General features: G+C 41.6%; 1 long non-coding RNA gene across 4 annotated transcripts; it reads left to right on the forward strand.

Moving 5' to 3' along the window:
* Positions 1–740: 740 nt before the first annotated feature.
* On the forward strand, positions 741–18,410 carry LOC123372974. Of its 4 annotated transcripts, XR_006580496.1 has the most exons (5): positions 741–1,039; positions 1,343–1,458; positions 4,179–4,392; positions 12,972–13,128; positions 17,472–18,410. It is a non-coding gene; the product is annotated as an uncharacterized LOC123372974 (long non-coding RNA). The 4 variants fall into 4 exon arrangements; XR_006580497.1 differs by lacking the exons at positions 741–1,039; positions 1,343–1,458 and adding an exon at positions 3,805–3,899; XR_006580494.1 differs by lacking the exons at positions 741–1,039; positions 1,343–1,458 and having other exon boundaries at positions 3,924–4,392.
* The last annotated feature ends 3,712 nt before the right edge of the window (positions 18,411–22,122 follow it).

Genomic DNA, 22,122 nt, shown 5'->3' on the forward strand with positions numbered 1-22,122 from the left:
TTTCTCATTTACTGGCTGTATCTTCAGCAACAGCCATCTGAGTCTAAAGAAGAGCAGAACTGTTAACTGTGCATGCAAATTCTAGTCAGACTAGTAAGATCACATTCTGAGACAACTGTGGGAATGGCCAGGCAGGGGGGTGGGAATTGTTGATTTGTACATTTATTTTCTGTTTCCTTTATAAAGTATTTCCTTCCCCTCTTTTGTAACTGTCCCCAATGAACTTCTCCCCAGGGTGACTAAGAACAAATAATTCTTCTTACTTTTTGTATCCTGACCTAACTAACCCTTAGAACAATGTGTACCACGCATACTGAACTCACTCCTGGAGACAAGATAACACCCATTGCATACACACCCTCTGGAGAGCTGCGGGCACTCAGCTTTGCAACTATTAATTGATTACACTACATCCAAGATCCAGTTGCTATTTAACAAATGACGTCGCCAGGCAGGTCAACACAGCCCAATTTACAAAGCCAGCTCTGTAGACAAACTGTTACCACTTCACTGTGGGATAGGGGTCACATTACATTCTTCTCATTTGCCCCCAGTCCATGGGCAGATTAAGGGACAGGCAGTACAGTCCTGTGCCAGGACCACAGCTCCTGGAGTCACATAATGAGGAGAGAATCTCAGCTTTCACTTAAAAAAAAAAAAAGACAAAGGAAGTTGCTAATGCTTGTGGCTGTGAAGAAAACTTGAAAAAGTTACCTGGATGTAACGGATGCAGTAGTGTCTGCCTGACTCTGCAGGCAGCCTGAAAAACTAGCTTTGGTGCATGCATCTCAATGCGGTGTGAACTCCAAGATCCACAAGCCTGGGGTCTTTGCTAACACCATCCCAACAGAAGACTCTGGCATGAGAAGATTGCAGTGGCCCACCCATCCACTCAAGCAGATATACCCCAGCTGCTAGGATAAGTACTGAGGGTTCCCCTGCTGCCCTCCTATTTCTCTGAGGAGAGGGGAACTTTGCTGCCATCCCTGCTGATCTTGAGGAGAACCCCTGCTACCACTCAGAGGTGGCGGGTGATAAGGTACATAACTCTGCTCTTGTCTCTCTGAGAGGGGAGGTGGTTCCCCTGCACAGGTACACCCCAGGTGTATGTTGGGCCACAGAATGGGAGGAGTTATGGGAATGAAGCCACAGGGGGCATCATGTCACCATGTGTGTGATGTTTCTCAGGGCTCCTAGGGCTTTGAGGCACTTTATTACCACCTGTCTCCAGCAAGCAGGAGTCTTGCCTGTACTTGCTGGGTGTTAGCTTCCTAATACCACCAGCCTGTCAGCCACTCAAGCACTCTTCTCCAAGCTACAACTGCCTGTCTTTGTCTTGCAGGTTGACAACAGATGCACTCCAGCTGCCAAATCCCTTCCAAGTGTCCCCCTGAGATATCCAGCCTATGATCACCGGATACCCACAGAAATCTCAGATCCTCTATTCCCAAAGGAAGGGTACCCCATTTTACCCATTTTACCTTAGCTCCAGTATTACACACAGCACTTGTGTTCAATTGTAAAACAAAAGGAAATTTATTTAAGAAAGACTAGAGCAGGGATTGGCAACCTTTGGCACACAGCCTGTCAGGGAAATCTGCTGGCGGCCCAGGGTGGTTTGTTTACCTGCAGCATCGGCAGATTCGGCCAATCGCAGCTCCCACTGGCCGGGGTTCGCCATTCCAGGCCAATGGGGGCTGCAGGAAGCGGCGGCCAACACATCCCTTAGCCCACACCGCTTCCCACAGCCCCCATTGGCCTGGAATGGTGAACCGCAGCCAGTGGGAGCTGCGATTAGCCAAACCTGTGGATGCTGCAGGTAAACAAAACTGTCCCAGCCCACCAGCAGATTTCCCTGATGGGCCGCATGCCAAAGGTTGCCAATCCCTGGACTAGAGATTTAAATAAAAACCAATCTGAGATATGAGAACAAATGGTTACATATAAAAGAACATCATGACACACTTTCTAGATACTAAACTTAGCTAACAAGGCCTTCCCCTATCTCCTGCAAGAGCTTACCCGAAGTTCTTTCCCCAGTGTTTTCAACTAGTTTGGTTGAGACCCCTTGTCATAAGATCAAGCCCACTGCTGACAGCGTCTTTCTTCTCCCTCAAATATGCCAGAATAGACCTTTGATGTTCACCTTAAAATAGCGCCGCCCCTTAGCTGTTTATCACTTCCTGTTAATTTCCTTCTGAAGTCTCCACCAGCTCTTCATTAGCATGTGACATAGAATACTAATAGACTCCTACTGTATGCAGTGTTGTTATAGCCTTGTTGGTCCCAGAATATTAGAGAGACAAGGTGGATGAGGCAATATTTTTTGTTAGACTGTCTGTTGGTGAGAGAGAGAAGTGCTAATGCTTGTCTCTCTCATCAACAGAACTTGGTCCAATAAAAGATATTACCTCACCCACTTTCTGTGGTGCTAGAACAATTTTTATAGTGGGGGTGCTGAAGGCGGCAACCCTATATATGGGTTGTTATTATTACTTCAAGCCAGGGGGTGCAGCAGCACCCCTAGCACCTCTAGTTCCAGTACCTGTGCCCACCTTGTCTCTCTAATAGACTTCTATTGTATGACATACGATACACAATAGTCCACCCTGGAGATTAATGTCTCCTATCCTCTGTTTGTCTCAAGACACGCTATCTTTGAGTGACCTGCTTTTAACTACAGACCTTGAGAACATAATTTTTAATATGTATATGTAAATTCTCAAATACTTTCCCATACAGACATCTCACAATGGTTATGATGACAAGTGTGACATGGGCTTTCATTAGAGACCTTACATGATATTCTTCTGGTGAACTCAGGAGATCCTTGTATCCCTACATACCCTAGGACCCTCTGCCAGTTGGAATCAAAAGGTTCTTGGGTCACACTGTGCCTAGGGCTCTAGATTGCTTTGATCTGACCCTCCTCCAATCTCTTGCATACTCATTGCCAAATTCTTGCCTGAGTCAAGATGTACTCCATCCTTAGGAGATGCCATCAGGGAGCTGGTTATGCTCTTGGATTCTGTAGCTGTCCTGTCCCCAGTTGGAGCAGCCTAAAGCACCAGTGTGGAAGTGGTTGGTAGAAGAACCAGTTCTAGCCCATGGGGGGAATTCTGAACCATGCAGCTAGCTTGTAGTCCCTTTGTGCCACTCCCAGTGCAAGGAGCAAGAACTAGAGCAGATAATCTTGTCCCATTAGTTCAGTTCTGCTGCCATTCCCTGTGTGGAATGGCTACTTAATCAGGATTTATTATATCAAATAGCCTTTACTCTCAATATAATATCAATGTGGAAGAAAGACTAACTGTCAACTAGAGCTATGTACTTTGGTCAAGTACTGAATAATATTTTATTGTCTAGAAGCACATTAATAAGGAAAAAAACAAGGGCAGAGGGAAATCCTAGATCACTTTGTAAGGACCAGGATGAAGGCATTCTAACCTAGTAGTTAGAGTGAGAAACCAGACAAGGGAAGCAAAGCTGTGAACAAGGCACACATGAGAGAGAACATAGCTATAGGCACAAAAACTGGGCAGCTAATAAGCTGCTCCTGCTGCTGAGCTTAAATGCAGACCTGTTGGCTCTTTGTGGCCAATCAGGTGAGCTGGCCAATCAGGTGATTCTTCCACAGCCTGCTGGGCTAATTAACCAACTTGAGGGCTCAGCCAGTTAGACCCATGCTCAGCTGAGGGAATTGAAGCCCATAGTTCCTGACAAAGTAGTGACATTCACATTCTATTTGAGTCTGATTGCACCTAATATTTGCTCTGTTATAAGTGTTCAGAATTAAATGGAGATGAGATGACTAGAGCCTTCTCTCACAAAGACTGATTCAAATTCTGGCCTTTGAAGCTAGAAATCTGTTAAAGTAAGATCTGACACCTTGACCACAGGTATAAAAGAGTACTTGATCTTATGAATGCATTCACTCAGAGTATTCCCAGGTTCCTCAGAACAGATGGGTCTGATTAGGAGGAGATACTGAAGCAGTTTCCTGGTTTAACTGATCTTTTGGAATGTACAGACAGATACCTTTGCATTTTCCTTTAGTTCACCATGCTTTCAATTGGCTTACTTGATTTCCACAGCTCCTTAGTGTTGATATAGCATTTGCAATCTCCATCTCTAAGAGTGACCCTTACCCCTATATTTGCTGATTAACTCTCTTTCAGTCTTTTGTGTCCTCAAGTAATATCACCCTGAACAATTGAATTCCATCAAGAACTGAAGAAGAACCTAAGAGGAACTTTTTGGGGAAAGACTTCCTGTGATGAATTCAGAACAGGACCTCTGAAGCTCACATACTTCATGCACAGGCTTCATAGTTCTTGTTTCTTTCTGGCTACAGAGGAGGAGAACTGGTGCAAGATTTGTCCCATCATACAGGTAAAGCTGATTAAAACTGTAGAGAGGGTAGCAGAGTGGAAGAAAAGATAGTGATGAGTGAACATAAAAGGCTTCTGATGCTTGGGTTGGATAAATGAATGTTTGGCTGCTTTTCTGAAATGTACCCAAATCATACACCTCTCTTGAATGTACAAAAACTATACTAGAAACCTCATGCATGTAGACCCAGATCCTCCTTTGGAAGTTAGAAGCCTACATATCTTTTGAGGGTCTGGGCCATAGCCTTTTTTCAGTAAGACTTCTGTTTGAGCTAGAAATACCTGCAGAAAATCCTTTGTGTCAGTATCTGTGCTTCCATTCTCAGGCACAACCAGAAAGTGCCGGAATAGACACAATTTTAAATACAAGGAAGGAAAAGGATAACTGAGGTTTTGCTAAACCTCCCCAAAGGCTTGTCTGGAGTTTTAGGTGGAAGTTTTCATCCCTCCTATTTTAGCCCAATGATTCACCATTGCTAGGGAAACAAAGTTCTTTAGCTGAATCTTCATTCTGTTCCAAGTGAAGGCAGAGATAAATCTCCTATTGACTTTGGTGGGAATAGGATTGGATCTTTCAGGATTCTCATGTAACTTTGCTGCTTATGAAGAATATGGTAGTAAAATGAATTGTTTTGTTGTGCTTTAGTCAGAGCTTTGGAAGCACAGGCTGTTAGAGGTTGGTCTTGTAGGACAGCCCCCAGCCCAGGTGAACTTGCATGACTGAGATCTTAGACTCTGGTTAATCTCAAAATATTTCACTAAATCTGCTTCTACGGTAAGCCTGTTTAATTCCCAAAACCAATCTTGCCATTGATCTCAGCGCCATTTTAAACTGTCCTCAAAGAGCAGTCTGAGGGGATCACTTACTTTTGCCAAATTAAAGATGAATTGCCTGAGATGTATTACCATGCTCATGAATCTCGGGAAGAGATTCCAGAGCTTCATTTTTTGTTTGAGGGGTCTTTACATTTGTACAGTTTTCTCCACCTTCCTTGCCTCTGGTCAAACACCTCTGTCAGTAAGTATGTGTCCTACATAACTAGAATCTCATTTAGCCCAATTGTTGTTGTTTTTATTTGTACTGTGATAGCACTTAGGAGCTCCAGCCATGAACCAGGACCGCATTGTGCTAGGTTCTGTACAAACATAGATCAAAAAGATAGTACCTGCCTCACAGAGCTTACAATCTAAATATAAGAGAAAAGACAACAGGTGGATTCAGAAAGACTGATTGGGAAGTATAAGGAAACAATGAGATAACATTGGTCAGCATGTTACACAGTGGTCTCAGCAATCCAGTAGCCTAACTATTATCAAGGTTTGTGTAGGTATCAAGGCAAAGGAGAGTTCTAAGGAGAATTTTAAAGGAGAACAGTAAAGTGGCTTTTGTTATTTGGCATTTTTTCCTGTTCAATTTAAGGTCCCTTTCTTTGTCACACTACTGAACATTAAGCACTCTCTATAGGGCTGATCATTTTTGTCTGAGTTCCCTAGAACATCAGAAATTATTTCTATGCCATGCAGATCAGAAATACGATGCCATGGTACATCTCAGATACTATGGTGATCCCAAAGAGAAGGCACTTAAACACTGTGATGATATGGGGAATCTGTCAATGTACAGCATATGAATTCTGGTTGATGTTAGGATGTTATATCATGGAATGCCTCTAACAGTAGAATCCACCATTTGTTGATGGGGACTATAGTCCATTCCTACCAGAACAGGGACAATGGAGGAGAGTTGTTAACCTTGATGACTGACTGCTCTGATCGAGTGATGGATATGCTAAGGAGATTGAGCTGAGAAACCAGTTCAACCAAGTTTCTTTGCAGGAGCCTAGTGAAATGGAGAGTGGAAAATGACCAATAGCAGAACAAAGCAACCAGGTGTTAATAGAAGGGTATATAAACTTGAGGGACTCAGAGAGCAGCATGCAGGAAGCTTTGGGTGGTAGAGAGGAAGAGACAGACATGCTTTTGTAGCAGGGATCCACTTTAACTGCAGGACCAGGTCAGGTCAGAGAGAGCTAGCTGACCAAGAGAGGAAAAGAGGCTCCATCTTTTTAAAGAGAAGCTATGAGGAGAAGAATCCTAGGCAGGCCAGAGGACTCTGTCCAAATCCAAAGAACTCTCCAGAGTGGTGAGGAAATTAAAGCAATTAAATGCATATAGGTGTGTTTATTTATCTAGATCTATGTATTTTTTGTGCTACTAAGTAAAGAATAAATTGTGTTTAGAATCCTGTGCAAAGTCTATTTTGTCTGTCTGGCTTTCACTGTCACTTGTCCCAAGGACTTAAACTGTAAGCCTAGCGTGTCCACATGGTTGGAGTTCTGGCAAAGGGTGTGTTTAGGCTACAGATTAGTCTGAGGTGCCAACACTGGTAACATAAGCTAAACAGCTGGACCACAGGGTCCCAGCTCTCAGAAGTGGGTACTAGAGAGAAGATCTGTATCCTGAGAGTGTGCTTAGGGACTCCAAGCTAGGGGCAGTGCCGGACTATGCTCAGATTCAGGAAGCTCAAAGCATATGGACTCAATGAGATGGGCCCCAAACAGCTTGGGGAGTGTCTAGCCAGAGGGGGAGCTCTACCAGTGCTGAGTACATGTATCTACCAAAAGAAGAGTTGAAAGGCCAAAATGTTTCAGCTCCTCTGTCAAGCCCAGTGTTTCTCAAACTGGAGCCACTGCTTGTGTTGGGAAAGCCCCTGGTTGGCTGGGACAGTTTGTTTACCTGCTCCGTCCGCAGGTCTGGCCGATCGCGGTTCCCACTGGCCGCAGTTCGCTGCTCCAGGCCAATGGGAGCTGCTGGAAGCAGCGCAAGCCGAGGGATGTACTGGCCGCCACTTCCAGTAGCTCCCATTGGCCTGCAGCGGCGAATCGTAGCCAGTGGGAGCTATGATCAGCCGGACCTGCAGATGGGGCAGGTAAACAAACTGGCCCGGCCCGTCAAGGGCTTTCCCTACAAAAGCGGCATCCCAAGTTTGAGAAACACTGGTCAAGCCTGACCTCCAAAATCCTTGTCTTTCATCAAAAATGTTTGCCTTTTGGAGTCTAGACTTGATCTCTTCAGTTACTTCATGGAAGAGTGCTCATATTTGGTCTTATTCTAATCTTCTGGATCTGTACAAATCCTTAACTTGGAGGTGTCTTTGCAGCAGCAGCAAAAAAACAAAAACAGAGCTCTGGTTTCCTTTATATGTGTGTGTGTGTGTGTGTGTGTGTGTGTGTATATATATATATATATATATATATATATATATATATATATATATATATATATATATACACACACACACACCATGTGAAGCATGTAGGAATGCACTCACAGTGATAAAGAAGAATGCTCTTTTCAAAATTCCAGTCCCTTTTTCACTATCTTAGATTTTCTTGTCTCACATCCTCTGTATAATTTTTCTGTTTCCACCTCACCACCATCACCACCACCACCTTTAATACTCTACAGGGCATTTATGACCTTTAGTAATTACATATATCTGAATTTTTTCCCTAAGGCAAATGGAAAACAAACATGGCAGTTCAGCAACTGTAATTCTGTATGAAAGAATACCATATAAAGTGTGAATAATACTAGACGGCTCTTGGATGCAGTTAGGGATGGACTTAATTTATGCTGGAGAACATTTACATCTTACTGAAACACACACAGTGTTTATGTACACAGTAGCACAGAATATTCTTATACACATCTATATTCATAAAATCAAAAGTATTTCTAATTTGTACCTGTCCCCACAGCATGCAAACATTATTGGGACTGAAATTCAGTGGTGTCTCAACCTGTTCTCCAGTTGTTTTTACACAACTTTGCAGATGTAATCACCTGCGAATGCATTTTTAGTTCACTTAATGCCTGAACATGTAGGCAATATATTTTGCATATGTAAATTATATTTAAATATAATCATCTCAGTGCCCAACTAGATTCTATTATCTGTGTACAGAGGCATTTGTGCACAAAAAGTGCGAGCACACACATGTAAAAGTACAAAGTTTCATGCACGCCTGTGGAGATTATTACCCGCTTCTCAGTGGAGCAAGATTTCTTTCTGTAAAGAACACATGACTGTTTTCTTTCTCCACTCAGAAGTTATTCCAGCTCTCCTTCATCTAGCAATGTATATGATTATTTCTGCATTTAAATGTAATACATTTAAGGGAGAGTCAAGAGGAGCAAATATGCATTAATAAATATTCATGATTCATGAGAAGACTGAGGGGGGACATAACAGTTTTCAAGTACATAAAAGGTTGCTAAAAGAAGGAGGGAGAAAAATTGTTCTCTTTAACCTCTGAGGATAGGCAATGGGCTTAAACTGCAGCCAGAACAATTTAGGTTGGACATTAGGAAAAACTTCCTAACTGTCAGGGTGGTTAAGCACTGGAATAAATTGCCTAGGGAGATTGTGGAATCTCCATCATTGGAGATTTTTAAGAGCAGATTAGACAAACATCTGTCAGGGATGGTCTAGATAATACTTAGTCCTGCCTTGAGTGCAGGCGGCTGGACTAGATGACCTCTCGAGGTTCCTTCCAGTCCTACAATTCTGTGATTATGAATCAAAGTAGAAAAGCACATTGGAGCTGTGTGACAGATAGAGGAAAACTCAAGAGTCCACATATAGGAAGAAAGATATAAGGTTTACTTTGAAGTTGTGGTTCTCCCAAATTGTACCCAAGTGCATTATCATCATGTCAGAAGTGAATTATACTGCACATGAGCAAATGAAAAAACGTGATTGTGAAGAATATGATGACAAATCTGTGCCTTTCACTTATTCATCAATAGGTTCTGTGTTCATCTGTTATATATTTAGGCATTTTTAATAGGTGCTCTGGAGATGTTAGGTAGGTAAGTATCTACTGATCAATTCTACCTATCAACAGTGATATATTAAAAGGACAGGAGAGGCTGAGAGGCTGAAAAGATCCAGCATCCAGTCAATATAAAGAAAAGTTTTGAGACTATGTTCTAAGCATTATAGATATAGCAACTACTTCTTTATCTTATGGAGGAGGCGGCTGTGCTTTGAATGTAGAGAGCTTACATCTTGCTAATGCTATGTATTGTTATCTTGGGGCCAGATCCTTGGCTGATATAATTGGCCTGGTTGCAATATACGGAATTATGCCCATTTACATCAACTGAGGAACTGGTCCATCTGATGCATAGCATCCATCTATCTATCTAGTGCTCTGAATGTACAATCAGTTGCATAATTTCCAGGTTCGAATTCCATTCAAGCTGTTATACTATTGGAAACAGATTGTTTTTAATATTACAGTCTCGCTTTGTGGCACCTTGTGGTTATGTAAACCCAAATGCCATACTCAGGGTACGTCTATACTACCCGCCGGATCGGCAGATAGTGTTTGATGTATTGGGGATTGATTTATCGCGTCTCATCTGGACGCAATAAATCGATCCATGAATCGACGCTCGTACTCCACCTCAGCAGGAGGAGTAAGCGGAGTCGACAGGGGAGCTGCGGCAGTCGACTCGCCACCATGAGGATGACCAGGTAAGTCAAACTAAGATACTTCAACTTCAGCTATGCAAATAGCGTAGCTGAAGTTGCAAATCTTAGTTCAAACCCTCCTCCCACCCCCAGCTAGTGTAGCCCAGGCCTTAGTCATATACAGCATCAACCAAATATAAACTCAAAGGGTGAAATCCTGGCTCTTTTAAATTCAATGGCAACATCCCAGTCACTTCAGTGAGTTCAGAATCTCACCCAAGAACTTTTGGTTCACAACATGCCCTCCTGCTTGTCACGCTAAAGAAGCATCTCCTTTAGCTCAAATAGTGGAGAGAATTGTGTATATAATTCCTACAACAGTCTCAGCACTTTACCTCATAGTTTCTGGTTCTTGCCACATTTCTCCTCTCAGCTTCTCCTGTCCTTTTAACATATGGTTGTTGATATGTGGAATCCCTCAGCAGATGATTATGTAGTGTAACACTTACCTGCTAGCCCATCTCTAGCACTGTTAATAAAAAAATGGCTAAATACATAACAGATGAACAGGGCACCTATTGATGAATATATGAAGGACAGAGAACTGTCATCATATCTTTCACAGCCACATTTTTTCCACATGTTCACGTTCTGACATGATGGTAATCCACTTGGGTACAATTTGGAAGACTCACAGGGTCAAAGTGGGCCTTGTATCACTCTTTTGCCATTTGGATACTTTTCAGGTACTTTTATACTAAATTTCACCATCACCATCCTGTGTTTGTGGGAAGCATGTTCACTTTCATGAATAATATTAAATTCTTGCATATGTGCCCCTTCCCACAATGTATAGATATAAATGTAGAGACAAACATATGTACATGTATAATATGATACAGTGTAGCAACACTACATGTATATTATAATATAGGAATGTAATATTTAGAGTACCTGATTTACATATACAAAAGCAATTTGTGCTCACAACTCTTAGTTTTTGTGCAAATGTAGAGGTTGCTTTTGAAAATTTGACCTTTTATGTGCATTTTCTGTGACTTGTTTCAACCTAGTCTATAGGTAACTTACTACCATGTGAATTTCAGTATATTTATATGCTGCAAATTTTTTTATAAATCATCTTCACTTAGAGAGATTCTGAGCCTATTACCTAGCCTGCAGTTTCTTATAGAAATTCATGATACTTTTCCAGTGATGTCAAAGGCTTTTCCAAAAAGTGTATTATTAGCAAACAGATTCTGTGCTATACCACTGACATGCTGTATTTTACTTCACGTGGGTTTCATCGGGGGCATATACTGCTCTCTCTCTCTGTGACTGACTCCATTAGTCTGGGGTAGTAAAATATCCAACATTATCCATCAGTAAGCATCCATTGGAGAGCATCAGGGTGAATTAAAGAGAGCTGAAAAGCAATCGGGAATGTCAGAAAGAGTTATTACACAGATTGAATCTATTTCCCCATGTTAAGTATCCTCACACCTTCTTGTCAACTGTCTTAAATGGGCCATCTTGATTATCACTACAAAAGTTTTTTTTCTCCTGCTGAGAATAGCTCATCTTAATTAATTAGCCTCTTAGAATTGATTTGGCTACTTCCACCTTTTCATGTTCCGTATGTGTATATATATCTCCTCACTATATGTTCCATTCTATGCATCCGATGAAGTGGGCTGTAGCCCACAAAAGCTTATGCTCAAATAAATTGTTAGTCTCTAAGGTGTCACAAGTACTCCTGGTTTTTTGTTTTTGTTTGTTTTTTTTAAAGAAAGAAAAGGATATTTCAGAGATGTCCTAGAAAACCTGGGATAATGAAGTGATCTCACATGGCAACTTGACAAACTAAGGGTACATCTTCACTACCCGCCGTATCGGCGGGTAGCAATCGATTTCTCGGGGATCGATATATCGCGTCTCATCTAGACGCGATATATCAATCCCCGAACGCGCTCCTGTCGACTCTGGAACTCCACTAACCCGAATGGCGGTAGCGGAGTCGACATGGGGAGCCGCGGACATCGATCCCGCGCCGTGAGGACGGTAGGTAATTCGATATAAGATACTTCGACTTCAGCTACGTTATTCACGTAGCTGAAGTTGCGTATCTTAGATCGATTTTCCCCCGTAGTGTAGACCAGCCCTGTGTGCCATCTTCAAATACACCTAGTTTGGAGGGATTACTATACATAATTCCCTGATGTAAAAGTACATACAAAAGCTGACCACACTCTATGCTGGTGATTGAAAGGCTAGAATATGTGATCTCTACCTAAGCCCTTTTGACATTTTTCTTTTTTGCCTTCTACGTCTCTGCTTTTTTATCTCCTTACTTTGTATTTTGAACTTGTTTCCATCTTTACTGTACCACTTGTGAATTCACTAATAATAATACAACGGCCACACAGTTTGACTCACCGGGAACCTGACCACTATGAAAGAGGAAATTCCAATAACTTTAGCTGCTTATAACTCACTCACTGGGATATCTGCTAGCAGAGACGGGCCTCCAGTGACCACTGGCATTTTAACCATTATGCTGCCTAGAACTGCTCTGAGTAGGGCTTCTACTGTTGCTACCCATAGTGCAGCTGTACTAGTACCAATGCAGGAGTGGGAGCAAGACCCAGCGATATGCTCTTTCTGTGTATTTGTGTCTGGATGGAGATGATAAGGAATGGCTATTACTATGTAACATTGGACTTCATAACACTGCAGCCTTCAGAATGTTGCTCATTCTAATATAAACGGATCCAAACAAAGGTGGTTATTGTTTATTTGTATAATGCCAACAGTGTGTTAGGCACTTAATTTCCCATCTTGGCCCTGCTCTCTTTGCTACGATACTTCAGGCAGTAATTCTCATACATCAAGTTGATCCTACTCTTTGATTGGCGTACGAGGTCAACTGTCATCAGCCCTGTCATGCTCAAAGGCTGCAGTGCTCTGGTAATTAAGGCTGTTAGTTAGATGGGAGGGCTTCTTTTCCTGCTATTTGATGTAGAGTAGGTACAGATGACAGATTTATAGTTTTAATTCAAATACGGTATTTGTCTTTGACAACTTAATTGTATTTGCAGAGAAGTTCTGGACCCTTTCTCTTGCCAAGTAATTACAGAAAGGCCTCACATCTTGGATCTACCAGGAAGCTTTATGGATTAAAGGAATAGCCGAGGGGACTCTGCATTAGTGCTGATGGAGGCAATAAATGTCTGCTTTGTCCTGCTTATGTTTGTGGTAAGCATGTTCACGGTGGCTTCAGTTACCAAGTTTTCATATTTTAACACTAAGCCAGATACAGATTCTCCCCACTCCCTCTTTGTTTCAATCTCCATTGAATTGTGAAGATTTTCCTTTTTGCAGATGTCTTACACAAATCAGTTAATTGGACTTCTAAAAAGAAAGGCACAATGATGGCCGGAATTTACAAGACATTAACACCAGGCGTGGACTTCATTAACAAGAAAGCAAAGACTCAAAATATAACTGTAATAAAACCGATCCTAACTCAACATCCCAAATCACTTCAAAATGCAAAGTTTTGAAATATAAAAGCATTTCAACAATGACAATTATTACAGGGTCCTCACCCTAATGGAAGAGGCAGTCCCATTTGTCAGTGATAGACACTTTCTCCAGACCTGAAGACCTCTCTGAAGTTCAAAAGCTTGTCTCTTCTACAAACAGAAGTTGGTCCAATAAAATATATTATTTTACCTACTTTGTCTCTCTCAATGGTAGATATACTACATTAAAAGAACACGGAGGTTGCAAAGTGAAGCACCCAAGCATTAGGAAATACCAGAATTAAGGTGACCTATAAAACCTCAGTTTGCAGGCTTTAGGATACAGTCTTTGACCATGTGAGCACATACTAATTTCCCTCCTTCTGGTGGGTCATCAGCAGGGTTTGAATTCAGCACTTTCAGATCCACAGTCCAAAATGTTTCCACTTGAGCTATAGGAATAACCATGACAGTGGTAGGGTGTTATCCTCGGTGTGGATAGATGCCCATAGATGGGGATATGATATTCCCTTTGTTATATGCAGTGTTGTTGTAGTAGTGAGTTACACAACTATTAATGAGACAGAAATGAAATATTGGGTATCAGAATTCCTGGGATCTGTTCCTGGCACTGGGAGTAGCGTATGGTCAAGTGGTTAGAGACACACATTCAAGCATATCATTTGGCTCAATTATTCTAAAAGGCAGTGTGCCAAGATGGCTGGGACTGAGATCCCTCTTATGAGAGGTCTGGGCTCTAGCCCTGGGTTTGCTTGAAGTGACTTTGTGCAGTCTCTCAGTTCTCTGGGTATGAGTCTTCGGTTAATAACTGTGGTTAGATGTTTGGCTCCTCCTACTACAATAAGAAGGGTTGTGAATTTCACAGAGCTATTAACAGCAGCCAGTGGAAAAGATGGGGCTAAAACTCATGATTTCCTGGGCTGTTAGAGACTGCTGTATGGGTCTCGCTCACAAATGACACTTGACCACCAAAGCAGGCAGGACAGAGAAAGAGAAGCCAAATTCACGAGTATCAAGTGAGATGCATGACACGTGGGAGATCTGGCTGCAGCAGCAGCAAAGGTTTGGAGAAATGTAAGGGAACACTACTTTATATTTACAAAGGCAACTTTTCTGTACTGAATTCACACAGAAAACTACTTTTTGTTTGACGCTTGGGCCACCTTTCAAACCTTGAACACAACTCACAAGGATAAATACATGCTTTAAAATTATAATCAAAGCCCCTCTAGTCTGCAAGGCTGAATCTACTGCATGTAACATACATACTGGGGAGTCAGTGCTCTGAGGGCAGTTTCTAATACATGATTAGAATGAGGCCCTATTCCTGCAAACAATTAAGCATGTGCTTAGCCTGAGTCATGTGAGTGGTCCTAGGACTTCAGTGGGACTGCTCACACCATGGGAGTGAAGCTAAGCAGGGTAAGCGTTCACAGGATCAGGACATATGTTTGTGTTTTAGGGTGTCCTGTGTCTGGGTGCCTTACAAAAAATAACAAAGACATTGCTTACAGAGAGAGACAACATGGCCCAGAAACAAAACTGACCCCACCCCCACGCGCACACTCACCTCCCATTATATAATAGATAAAATTATATATCACTTGGTACTGTGTGGCCCCCATTACCAAAGTATCTGAGCACCTCGTTGTCCTTAACGTATTTATCCTCACAACACAGTAAGGAAGGGGTGTATTATTAGTCCCATTTTACACAGCGAAAACTGAGGCACAGAGACCAAGGGCCAGATTTTTAAAGATCCAGCTAGGAGTGCTGGAACAATTTTTATAGTGGGGGTGCTGATGATGGAAACCATGTATTTGGTGGCTGTAATTACTACTTCAACCCTGGCGGTGTGGCAGCACCCCTAGTTCCAGCCCCTCCTGGATGCAGATGAGCATCTAGTAGGATTTTCAAAAACGCATAGGTGCCTAACTCCAGTCCAGGCAACTATCTGCTTTTTGGGCACTTAAATACCTTTTAAAATCTAGCTGTAAAGGACATGCCCAAGGTCACATGAGAAGTATATGGCAGAGGAGGGAATAGAACATTGGTCTTCCAGCTGCCAAATACCCAAACACACATTCGACTACATAGCCAGTACTTCACCATTTCTGTAAAATTCACCTCATGTTTGCTAAATTGAATTTTTCTTGTGAGAAAGGAAGAGATAAGGGAGGACAGGTACCAAGTAGAAACTATTTAAGCAGGAAAAGATCTACTTTGGGGGGAATTTTGTGACCGTGATATACCTGGCTCCTTAGTCAGCAGCAATACGGTATAGAGTACAATATATATAATAGCCACTTCTGGAACAATAACAGACGGTGGAGAATAGTAGGTCATGTAAATCATTGGGATTGCTTGGGTGAAATGAAGGATAAATTAATCCCAGACATCTATATTTTAATAGTCAGAATAATGTAGATTTATATTAATTTGGGGGGGAAGGGGAGGCGTTATTTGAGTCCAGCTTCAAATTTTTGTTCTACACAAAAGAAAACTTAGCCTGTAAGTAAACTGACAGCATATCAAATATTTGATGATTGCAGCAGGACCCTCACAGTGTAAACAGATTTCACTGTAGCTAGCCAGAATACCCGCTGAACAGCCCTGCTAATGTGTCTAGAGCCGTGAATTATGATGAGACGGCTTGAGCCGAGTTAGTTCCCCTCCTCCAAACCTAGTGGGAGAACCTCTTCACCTTCCTGTGGAGTCAGTTTCCTTCCTTTCCCTAGGGTAATCCTTGGCCCAGATGACCTAACTGTGACTGACTAAAGTTAAGTGAAGTCAGGCTATCTGTTTCAGATGTTTGGTCTGGGGTGTGTGGAAAGGGAAACAAGGATGTCATGTGACAGAAGCAGACCGCTTCAGAGAGTACTTCAAAAACTGTTACCACCGTCATCATTTTAACTAATTTCATGTGCACCGCTTATAGCTCAGCCATAATATAAATCTTCCCAAGAGCTGCCACGCTGGTTCAGCTAATTCTCTACAAGATTTGGAAACAGAAGACTGACAAGAGTGGGGGAAGGAGGACTTTTCAGCCCTTCCCAGAGGAGTTCAGATATAAATTCACAGGTGTCATACCCATCTCCTTTCTGGGTGAGAAGTTCACAGGCTTTTTGGCTGCAGGTAGATGGAAGCTGAAAGTTTGTACAAAGGTATGAGTTTGAAATGCTGGTTAATGATCATCAAAGAAACTTATGCAAAAAGGAAAGAAAGAAAGAAAAAGAAAACTGAAGAGTAACACAATTGTACAAATCACCCACCTACAGAAACCATTTTGTCAAAAAAGGTAACTGTGTGATCTAGTGATTCTTTGTCAAGAGTAAGCAGAAGCAGTTAAAGCTTTAAGATAATAATTTGTGATCCCAGGACTGTGATGCTCTTAATAACAAATCATAGCACGTTTCTTTCATAATTCTCATAGGACTTTTTCAAAACCTAGCCTCTTCAGGGTTCATAGGCTATCAATTACTTAGTTGAGCTTAAGCCCGTGGATAACTTTATAAAGGCCTTTGTAGCTGTGTTTTATTCCAGATTCAGCCCACCTATCAGCAGAATTTAGTGAGTGTTCTCAGTTAAATAGACAGCTTTCCCAAACATACAAGGGTTTATATAATTGGATATGATCCAGGTTCTAGTGACCTCTGGAATACCCTTCCGAAGATTAGGGTTTGTCTAACTTTTACACACAAGCAGCTCTGTATTTAAAAATGTTTGCTACTTACATTGATCTGTAGCCAAGTCATCCCAACAATGTTTACTTGAGCAAAAACACTGAATTTGTGTTCACATGGTTTTTACCTCAAAATGTCTATTTAATTTATACATCCATAGATCTTCCTCATCGCCTAATGGTATCCAAAATCTGCCCTCTGATTTTTATTTAGTGGGTTTATGACAATCCGGCAGTATGCTCTAACTGTACACGTATGATTAAAGGATATAGCTATATAAACTACAGGCTTTTACTGCCCTGAATTTTTCTGTATCTTGTAATGGAATTTGGTGATATAATAGGGTTGTTGTTGTTTGTTGTTATGAAAGGTGATGACTCTCCTACAAAGAAGAACTCTATGGAAGCAATGTGCACTCATCCAAGGACAGAATTTGACCTAAATGTTTTAAAAGAAATTGATTTCCATAACAGCCAAATGTCGACAGAAATTCCTACGCGTATCTATGGAAAAGACAAGAGGACTTCTGTAGAAGATTAAGGTTTGGATTTTCAGCTTTAGCTGAATTGTGCTTGGTGCAGGCCCAAAGCTGGGGAGCAAAGGTGGCTTTTCAGCACCTCTGGAAACCAGACCACTTTTATTTAGGGGTCCAAATATAGATAAGATACCCAGGTTTGAAAATGTTGGCTGTGACAGATACTTCTGTATTATACTCCTTAATGTATTTTTAGTCAGTTGTCATCTATCTATTTCCCCCACACACACAATGTATCACATGTGTAACTGTCCTCTGAATTCTTTTCATCAGAGACCCTAACATAGACACTTATGGCTCTGCAGATGTTGCTACCGTCAGAACTGTTTTAGTTTCTGTTCTTCAGAAATAATCCCACCTTAATGAACTGAAAGAATTCTACACAGAGCTCGTCTAGTTGAATATGAAAGAGGTCATTGCTAACTGTAGTTTAATTTCTCAGAAATTACGCACACACATTCCTCACAAATCAAGGGCCAAATCCTGATCCACTGACGTCATTGACTAAACTCTCATTCACTTTGATAGGACCAGAATGTGGCCCAAAAGAATAAATCACTAAGGATCTGTTTTTAGAGGTTTTGAGCAACCCCTTTACATTCAGATAGAGATGTGAGTGCTCAGCACTTCTGCAACTCAAGAAAAATGTTCAAACATGGATGAATAAAGCTTGTGTTTTAAAAAAGACATATTTTTACATTCTGTGACTGGGTTTTGGTCATTCGTTACAAACTCTCCAAGCTAGATGGGTTGTATTCTTAAGCTTTCAAAATGCCAGAAGACCCCAAGGATGTCTGCAAAAAGTGTGTAACTGCAAGCTAAGATCTGTGAATGCAATTACCACAGTAGTGTGTGCAAACCGTATAACTGTATGTACACAGCTGCACATATCACTGCTCTTCTGATGTCTTCAGAATCAGGCTCTTAATGTGCATATTGCAAGTATTGAAAAGATGTGTCAGATGACAAAATGAAAGGATATAATAATGATGTAGACAGAAATATATATTTATTGGCCTATCCTTTACCCAGACCTGACTATTATTTAAATGGACAGTCTATTTCTTTTGTTAGAGAGATGGCAATTCCCATAGTACCAAGTACTGTCATTTAAAATACAGTTTTGATTAATGTCACTCTGAAGCTAGTTCAGTTTCTTCGAAGGAGGAAATACAAATCCACAGGGGAAGTAGCAGACAACATATGTAAACTCTTTTGCGTATGGAAAATGATGAAGCAGCCCAGAACATCATTATTCCTTGCTACTTCCTGTAATCCGTTCCCCAAATCCCCCAAACCAACAGCCCACTGAATTTATGATTTACAGAAAGGTCCATGGGTTTTTTAGACCATTCGGCCAACTCCATGAGGAAGTGAGGGATTACAGCTAACTACACAAGAGGTCAGCCAAGGTTCATTTCTTGCCTTAGCCGCAAGCCCATGGTGACATTTCCCAGATATTTATGGAGAATTCCTCTCAGGAGATACACATTTTGTAGACATAGGCTGAATTTTCCAATGTGAGTATTTCAGACACCATGTGTAGCTCTGCAAGAAGGAGATCACGCAGAACACCCTTGCTTTTTAAGAGGACATTCAAAACATAAAGGACTAGACCGTGCCCAGCCGCAGAGCAGGTGCTGGGAGAGGGCTCAGGGATGCTCTCCATCCCTTTTCACAGACAGCACAATTGTACTCACCTTGCACTAGACAGCTCCCCAAAAATGGCAAGGAGAGGAAAAAAGGAGGTGGGATCATAGCTCCAGCCCCTCTACACTAGGAAACAGTGAAGTTAGCCATCTGTGGACAAGAGCACAGGCCACACCATATAAGGGGTAGCAACAATGGTCAGGAAGCACCATACCCCCTGGTTGTTCTCCCTACAAGCTGGTGCCTGTAAGGTACATTCCAGCCTAAAACATTATATCGGACTGACATTTGAATGCTGCTGTGTGGAATAGTGCAATTGTAATTTTGAATGTTACTATCAGCGGTTCAGATAGTAGATGGTTCCTAAAAGTGAATGCTTCATTTCTAGTCCTAAATCTCTTTTGCTACTCTTCAAAATGCCAGATGGTCGGTTTATCCTGGTAGCTAATTATTAATTATAATTATTTTGTATTGATAAAGAGCCATAGGTGTGCATGATACTTTGCAGACAATTAAAAAAGGGCAGGAATCTATGATAGAAAAGTTTCCAGTCTGAATGAGACATAACACAACAAGGGGTGGCAATGAACAAAAGGTGAGCAGGGACTAGAGAAGATGAGAGTTAAGACTTGAAAAATCATGTAAGAGGCTCACTGGACTAGATTTTCCTAAACAACCAGTGATTTTTGGATCACTTCATTTTTGGATGCCCAAAATCTCTCAGAGGATGGCTGCTCAGCAGATGCTTCCAATTCGGCACCCAAAATAGAGGCACTCAGAATCATTAGTCCCCTTTGGTAATATAGGTCATTGTTGTTACGCTTGCATTACATTAGCTGGTTCTAAAAAGAAAAGGTATTCATTAAAAGGGTAGACAGCTTGTTCCTTTTAATAGGATCTTGGTTTTGCTTGTTACAGTTCTGGTCCATTTTAACATCTTTACAAACATTTCCAAAGATTACCAAAATGCTGTAATTTATTACCATGCCACTCAGATTTGTTTCCATCCCCTTTCTGAAGCCTTAGAAAGACCCCAGGGCAGATCCTCAGCACTCGTAAATTGTCACAGCCCCATTCATTTGAATGAAACTATGTCAGTTTGCACCAGCTGAGAATCTGCCCCTTTACATTGCTCATAGATTTTAAGTTCTTCAGGAAAAAGATCATGATTGTATTTGTACAGCCCCAAGCACGATGGGGCCCTGATGTCAATTGGTGCAATGTATAGAATAACAATATATGGTCTTGCAATCTCCATGTCCTCTGTTGTTTATATACATCTTTTCACAGGGCAAAAATAAAACGTCTCTAGTAGCCATCACTGAAAAAGAGCCCAGTCTTGTAGATCCCTTAGGTAATGCAGAGTTCTGCCAGAAAATTTAATTACAATGCATTGACCTGCTCTGCAGGAACCTGCAAACTCAGCCGTCAGCAGAACCCAAAGGAATAGGTCAGCACAATGATTCTCACTGTGCATAGGTTGAAGTGATTCTGTGTTACCAGCTACCATTTGCTAGACATGCTTGTATTAGTGATGTGTTCTTTGTCTGTTTAGGAGACCTCTTTCCTAGTATCCTTTTCCAGGTGTTTTCTGCAAACCTGTGTCCACTCAGCATTACGTCTATAACAATGGGGCCTGTGATTTTATATTTTTAATTTCATCTTTAGGGGAAAGAGTTGACGGATTGCATTTCTTTTAATATAGTTGGGCTTTGCATTGTTGTCGCTTTAACTGATCATGACACTCAATTATTTTACCTCAGGAAAACCCTGGGCACATTTGATTGGACAGTCGTCCGTATTTAGGAAAAAATGCACATATTTAATTGCCTGTAAACAAGTTTTGTGCATCTATCTGCTCCGCAGTACTTGGAAAAATATATTCCTGGAGGCCTTTGTCCAGGGGGGCTGCAGTTGTGTGGCTGGTTTCAAACTGATTCAAAGGGCGGGGGAGATAGGGGGAGAGTGTGACTAAAAAGCACTGCACAGTAGCAAAGAATCCAATGCAGCAGCACTTCAGTAAAGAACAAAACACTTTGACATCAGGGCTTTTATTGGAATGCAGCTCTTTTAAATTACATTACGGACAGGTTCTGCAGATCTCTGTTTTCAAGTTTGAAAATGAATATGACAAGTATGTTACCATAGGAAATCTACAAATCGGTATCCCTTTCATTTACATAGAGATGGTGATGAGTTTGGCTGTAAAAATTTCCTATGGTAAGTATGCCAATATGCTGTTCCCCAGGATTCCCCCTTTCTTCCTTTACAAGGTCTTCATCCCAGTCCCCTTCTTTAGATAATACAAGCCAGATGCTGTGCTGTACTATCAACAAACGTGGATATTTCCCAGGTAGGGTGACCAGACAGCAAGTGTGAAAAATCGGGACAGGGAGTGGGGTGTAATAGGAACCTATATAAGAAAAAGACCCAAAAATTGAGACTGTCCCTATAAAATCGGGACATCTGGTCCCCCTATTTCCAGGAACAATGTTTAATCATTTCTAGTGCAGTTTAATATATGTTTCTTACCACCTTTCTTGGTTCTTCTTTTAAGAAATCAGATGAATAGATTCCCCCATCTCGCCACCCATGAGTAATCACACTCCCGTGACATTACAGTCTAAGGAGGGATCATTACAGTCTAAGGAGGGATCTTTCTGTTGGAGCCCATTGTTAACATGTTGACAACACATCACTTGATGGACAGATGTGCATTTTGAGAGTCACTAAGGGGCATGCAGGAGCTTCTTGGCCCAGTGAGGTACCACTCACCATTTAGGGCGGTCGGTGATGGAGAGCCTGGCACCAGCTGTACTTTTCCTATCAAGGGAAC

This window comes from Mauremys mutica, chromosome 6 (assembly GCF_020497125.1).
Source record: "Mauremys mutica isolate MM-2020 ecotype Southern chromosome 6, ASM2049712v1, whole genome shotgun sequence".
Classification (NCBI taxonomy): Eukaryota; Metazoa; Chordata; order Testudines; family Geoemydidae; genus Mauremys; species Mauremys mutica.